The sequence below is a fragment of the Malaya genurostris genome, chromosome 2 (assembly GCF_030247185.1).
Source record: "Malaya genurostris strain Urasoe2022 chromosome 2, Malgen_1.1, whole genome shotgun sequence".
Classification (NCBI taxonomy): Eukaryota; Metazoa; Arthropoda; class Insecta; order Diptera; family Culicidae; genus Malaya; species Malaya genurostris.
The window spans coordinates 265,157,706-265,164,998 of NC_080571.1; positions in this window are offsets into that span (position 1 = coordinate 265,157,706).

The following is a 7,293-nucleotide window of genomic DNA, read 5'->3' on the forward strand; positions in this document are numbered from 1 at the left end:
CGCTTGTATCTTTGTAGAAATTATGAAAACTTATACAAAATTTCCAGAACAACAGTGAATCATGACGAACGACAAAAAAAAATGAATCCGAGAAGCATCAGTTGATCAAGCAGCAGGAACCGCAAGAAAGCATTCTGGGCTGAAAGTTGTTGAAGGCACACGTACTAGACTGCATGGACTCAGAAAGATACTGAGGAAAAAGTTTTACGTCGTCAATTCCAGGGTCGTTGTTCTGAAAACCAAAAGCAGAAGAAACGGTTGAAATCCTATAAATAAATTCTTGTTTGGCAGGTACTCTGCACTTACCTTCAACGTTGATGGATGGAATCCACCTACCCAAGAGGTTAATTGCATGTCGAGTCTTTCCTCGTTGATTGCATAATTTATAGAAAATTGAATCAATCAAAAAACCAATTATACTATTTATTGCTGAATAAATTAACAGGCAGTAAGAATATTGTTCTTTCCTTAGAAGCTAGAGAATATTCCACCAATCCCTTCCTTTTAATACATCAGGTAAGCTTTTAAATTACATCCTAAATACCGATTAATTTTTGAAATTACCAGGAGAAAAATAAGTAAAATTAGGATCCATTTAGATTAAACGTTGTACATGTTTTCAGTATGGCAAACCAATAATTTTGCTCGAATAAAGAGATTGATTCGACTCAAGAACGAATGCTTTATTTCCTGCACTTTCTTCAAATCGTAGTAACCTGGAAAGCGTTTATTGTACAAAAAGAGTGTTCAAAAATAAGCTACAGTAAATCGATTGGACACTCTAAACAACTCATACACAAAAGAGAAGGTTGCATGCTTTTTCAGCAAATGGAAAAATAACTGAAAAAAGAAATGAAAACTTTGATTTAAACCATGGAAAAGCTACACCTAAAACAATTCAAAGACACTAAAAAAACTTCAAGTTTCTGTTGAAAATGGACATTTGAATACTAATACATTTAATTATTTGAACAGATTAAAACAGATAGATGTACTGTCGATTTAATAATCATGAGTTTTCACAGAATTGTTCCATTTTACTTTTAATCGTTTTAATTCGAAAACTATTTATTGTACAAAAATGAAGTCCTAAAATAAGTTACAGTAAATTTAGTAGGATCATCAGAGAAAAAACACATAAACATAAACACACTTAAAAGTTGACATTAAAAGTCACATTTGGTACAAATTTATTGGTGCATTTTCAAAATACAGGCAGTTTTAGTTAAAGCAAGCTTTCAGCTGACATCAAATTCTAGAGTTTGAAATACTATTTTACATCAAGAATGTGAAATTTTTCAAATGCATTTAAATGTGTTTCGTGAAATTAAGGACCGTTCTTGATCGGGTCTCAAATTTTTAACAACTGATTTGCGAGATCAGCACATTCCCTAACCTGCGAAATTCAGAAAAATCGGGCTCAAATATTTACGAAACAACAGCTTTACATTCGCTCCTGGTCATTTCAAATCTCGCAGCGTTTGACGGCTCAAACCATTACTTAGCGATGCTGATGAGGTAGAGTCAATTCGTTTCCCAATTTACCAATTCTATTTTGGCTGCGCTGCATACGGGAATAACGTTTTCATTCCGCACCTATCTACGGCAACGATGGTGTTCTAGTCAGTCCATTCCGATATGGAAAGCAATTTTCGCAGCGGAAATTGCTGTCTAGACAGATTCGGATTCGGATTTGATGTCATTAAGGTGACGATTGTGGAATGGTCGATGGTCATGTACTTGTAGTAGAAGCGCACACTTCTTATCTAGGGCTAGTGCATCTGTTTTTTTCTCCGGAACAGTACCATACGGTTGCTTTTAAATACCGTTCCGAGACAGTACAACAAAAATCGGCAAGTTGTGGTTAAGTGCTTACATCGCAAAACAAATGAATTTACACATTACGGAGACATATTTGAACATGTGACATAATTATTAAACAATTATTTTGTCAGATGGCTGAATTTTACAAAAAATGACTTCACATTGTAGCCAACATACCCAGCATTTGATCCAGGGACGAAAATCAGTATGATATTCTTTGTATGTATTAAATACAACGTAAAAATACATCATTTTTAGTAAATGATTATATCTGGTTCAGGAGACTTAAATTTACAATTTTGTGTTTAAGTGTATAATACTACTAAGTTCAAGCCATTTACCAACATTTGCAAAAAAGAGTTCATCCAGTGTCTAAAAGATTATATAGTTTCAGTCACGCGAGTATTCGGTAATTTTTTTCATAAAGCCTCCAACAGCTTATCGTTCGGTAATTAGTCATTCGATTAAGTTATTGGTGATCTTCATTCGGTAGTGTAAAAATGAGTTTTGTTGCAGCTAGGCTCTTTGTTTGAGTAGTATACGAATTGTTGCCTATTTCGTAAGGAAAGGATATGTAATCACTGTGAAATACTGACTTCTTAACGGAGTGTTATATACCACTCAACTCAGTTCGTCAAGATTTTGAAGGTTTTTTATACTGATATGTGTGTTATTTAAAAAAGATTTATTTCAGTTGAATTTGGCTTCCAACATTTGTGATTAAGAAGGACTACAATCAAATGCAGTAGAAAACCCTAATTTAATATTTCCAACAATATCACTAGAAGATTCTGCCAAGAATTTTTTATTCAATCTTGAATGAAATGAGAAACTTTCAATTTGTAAACAGTTATGTCAACTTAATAAGAATTTTTCTTTATTGTGTATCCTCGCACTAAATGATTAAACACACTTTTATAGGATATAAGTTGGACCTGGATGAAATTAAACAGCAACCTATGAGACTATAGGAACTTTTATTTGAGCCAAAGTTTGTGGAAATCGATCAAATCATCTCTGAGAAAATTGAGTGAGTCTCGTTTTAGAGTTTTGACAACTACTTCCGGTACTTCTAGAACCGGGAGCTGGGAGCCAGTATAGCCGAGGTCGGTTCGTTTAGTAAGTAACTAATATAGCCTACGAATTAAATCATTTTTTGGAATTATCGTTCAACAAAATTAATTAAAATATTTTGCATGAGAAAAAACATCATTCGAACAACATTTTGTAAGTTTTTCGTGGAAAAATATTGAGAAATAAGTCGGTGAATAGGTATTTTTGAGGACGCTTCTCAAAAATGATTTCCTGTGTCCTCTGTATCTCAGCGCAGACTAATCAATAGTGAACAAATTAAAGCAGCATAGATAGAGTGGATGTTTTACTAGACCCCAACGTTTCTGTATGATTTTTTGAATTTGATTATTCAAAGTGAAAACTACGATTTTTCATGGAAAATCTGCCATTACGTAGGTGTAAAACCTCCCCGAAATAACAAACGATGAAAACGAAAACGCTGGGGTCTGGTTTTTATATGTAAAAAGTGTGTTCAAAATTTGCAAAAAATTGGTACAGTCGTTTTTGAATGCCGATGAACACGGACTTTCAAAATCTGCTTTCGAGAAAAACGCGTTCAAAGTTTTTTTTTCTATAAAATAAATGGAAACAATTTGTTACTTAAAGGAGCCCGTAGGGTCAAACATTTTCAAAAAATCACATATTTTCTTTTATAGTTTTTTATAATGAAACATTGCAACATTTTTTCAAGTTTTTAAGTGAATCGAATCAGAAATCTTGGGCCTGTGGCTTTCACTTGTTCGCAATATGAGATAAGAAAAGAAAAAGTACCATAACTTTCTGAGTTATATTCTGGCAGGCTTAAAAATTTCACAAAATATTCTTGAAATGTTTTATTATAAGAAAACACAAAGAAAAAAATAAAAGATTTTTAAAAATGGTTAGACCCTACCCGCCCCTTAACTACAATAAAAGTATAGGAAATAATAGAAATAGCTCTTCATAAAAACACTGATGATGAAGATGGCTGCATCGAGCTTTACATACCTGAGCGATTCCATTTGAATTCGAAGGTCGATTGTTTTTGTATTTTTGTATTTACTCAAATTTTGCATAAGCATTCTTCATGACCAAAACGGGCAATTTGTAGCATCAGTACCCAATTTCGACTCTAGCTTTCGAGAAGGGTAAAAGAAAAAAAATTTAGGAAATTTTTAAAAATGGTGTCTATGTGTTATCACGAAAAAGGTTTTTAATCGGAATGTGGTAGCTTTGTTTTATTTTTGATTCAATTTTTAAACTTTTAACTTAAACGTTGTCGAACACACTAAATCAATTTTCCAAGGACCTTGGATCCTTCTCAAAAGTAAGGCTTGTATCAAAACCAAAAGTAAGGTTAAAGTGAAATTCATGATTAAAAAGGCGAATTGTCCTTTCTGGTCATGAAGAAAGCTTTGGAGAAAATGAGGGCCAAATCGGACCCTGTGACACTGAACAATGAAAAATACATCCATTACACGGAACGACCGAAATTAGCTCTGCGTCTAATTCGTATTACTGTTTTTGAATTAGTTGATTTTAACAACAAAATTTTAAAAATAACTATGAAATTAGTTAAAATTTAGAATTTACTTTGCTGAAAAAAACTGTTATTTTTAGAGAATGTGTTTAGTTGGGGAATATCCTGGACACAAACCAGCAATATTTCAATCCAACACGAAATTCTCATTGACTAATTTTGTTATTAAAATCAGAAAATTTGTTTATATTTATCTATCACCATCATTACTGAAGGACAGCACAAAAAAAAACAAAAATGAAATTGGTTTAATTAACAAGTTTATTAGCCAAAAAATTATGAGAAGTGTCAAAGCAAAGCAATCCATTAGAAAGCTAAAAGGGACAGTCTTGAAATTGCTTGCAAATTGTTTTGAAGTTTTTCACATGTGTTACTATATACCTATATATAAATTTCTAAACCGATGTGTAAAAATGACCTAAACTCTTAGTAGAAAGTGGATTTATTCAAAATTTGTGCGCATTTGAGTTTTCAGTGAGAGAGTCGATTTCGCGAAGTCGAATGAAGAAAATAGCGGTTTAGAATAAAAATTTTCAAAAAGAAGTTTATGTTTCGTTTATGTCTTTTTCTCCAGAACAAAATCGTATTTATACCTGCCAATATACAAAAGACAGCCGCGAGTGAAATTTTTCGGTAGTAGTGTGCCATCTAGTGGCTAGTAGTCATTACGGAGTTAACGTTTTTTCGGTGACAGTGCGCCATATAGCTGCAAATTGCAGAAGCCAATTCAACTCTTTATGTTGGTTGAAAACAACGTTTTAATTCTCTAATTCAACTAAAAAATTAGTTGATTGGAAATGGAGTGTGCCTTAGCTAAGAAATGACAGCACGTTAAATAGGTGAATTCAACTAAAAAAATAGTTATTTCAACTAATATTTTACTATTATTAGGGGAATGAGAATTTAAAAATCTAAATTAGAAAAAGTAGGATATTTTAATTGGCTCAAAAAATAACTAACTAAAATCAGAAAATCAACTAATTTTTTCGCCAAAATGCTGATTTAGGTCTTTCCTTGTATACATTTAGGATTTTACCCAAGTAATTCATATCGTTATGTAGCTGTAACCTTTGGCTACAATTCTGAATTCGTGCTTTGGAAAAATGTGTATTAGTTTTCGAACCTCGTGCTATGAAGTTATCTACGCTAAATTTAAAGTTTCAGTAATGGTGGAGCTAAACCGGACTATAAAGTCTCACAAAAAAATGAAGAACGAACACAATGGGGCGCCAAATTTCGAGATACCTTGAACACAAACAAAATTGTATGTTGATTTGAATCTTTCGTAAGATATAATCCTGCTAATTGAAAATATAAGTTCTGTCTCGAAACTTGATGCCCTATACGGAGAACCCGCAGACCACAAAATTTCAATATTGCAATTGTTGTTTCACGCCCTGGTTGTTTCAACTAAAATGTTGTTGATTTAACTAACATATCTGTTGATTTTGTCATGGTTATGACAGATAACCGAAATTGTTGTATTCAAATACTGTCACTTGGCGGAGAACGAAGACAGCAAAACGCGGAACAAAAAACCTCTTCATTTCACCAGAAACGTTTCATATTGAAAATTTTCAATGGTAAATGAACGTCATTTATGTTAGTTACGTAGTGGTCGTTTTATGTAAGTGAAAGAAGAAGAATATAACAAAGCAGAATAATATAACAGTGAAAGCAGAAGAATATAACAGTTAATTGTAAAACAAGTTTTCCATGTGTTAAATAGATATTCCTACAGTATAAATGTTTTAATTTCATCTGAGAGTTATGTATTCTAGGACAGTTCATGTCAATGTTATTAAAACCGCTTAATGCTTAAAAATTTGCTGCTAAAGTGAAGTGGTATTATTTGTATTTTCTTGAAAGTGTATCTGTAGCATTAGGTTTACCAGCGAGCCATTCTGCAAGTGAAGGAAAAGTTTCCTAATTCCCTGTGACCTTTTTTCTGGTGAGCTCCCTTTTTAGAATTGTAATCTTTTGGTTCATTTCTATATCCTTTGTGAGTTTAGTGATAAAGATATAAGCAGTTAATTAGGTAAAATTTCGTTGTTCAAGCAGTGAACGATTAGCTGCCCCCCGAAGAGGCTAACAGTAAAACATATTTATTGCAATTGACGTCTTAAGTTCAAATAACTGAATAATTGGTTGAAACAACTGAGACATTGTTTTGCTTTCATGCATACAAGTAACTTTGCTGGGATTGTGTCTTTGCTCAATTGCACGAGCGACATCTCATTGAAACGTTTCATTGTTCGCTCAGGGTGTTTGGCATTGCTCAATTGAAACGTTTCATTACTTGTTTGTTACTTGGTGGGTGTCGTTGCTAAGCTGCCAGCACGATACATAAACAATGACAGATTAGTTAAAACAACAGTCGATTAGTTGTACCAAATTTTAACCAATCAAAATCAGGAAAACAACTAATATTTCAGTTGTTTTGCGGTCGCTGGCTTTTCCGTGTACTGTACCAAATAATTGGTACTGAAACTGACCTTAGAGCCTTTTGCAAAGCAAAGTTTTTGCATAACATTCCTTTTGTAGAATTTGGCCTTTCTGTTTCAACAGAGTTCGCAGTCGATTCTTAGCGTACAGAATCATTTCATGGCTAGTACTACGATTCTACTAACACTATGAACCCTTCCAGGCTGGGGCTCGAACATACCACAACTAGTTTGTAAGACCAGTGCCCTCTGCATTGAGCCGCCAACCCGGGCAATCTTTATTAAAGATTAGGGGAAAGTATTCTAAAGCACAACTGCTTGCCAGAACACTCTCCATTCCTTTTTTCAAGAATCCGTTATGATTTTCAAGTCGTAAATTATGTTACCAGTTTAGCCCCACTTTTCGTCCAGTTTAGTCTCACACAGACAATG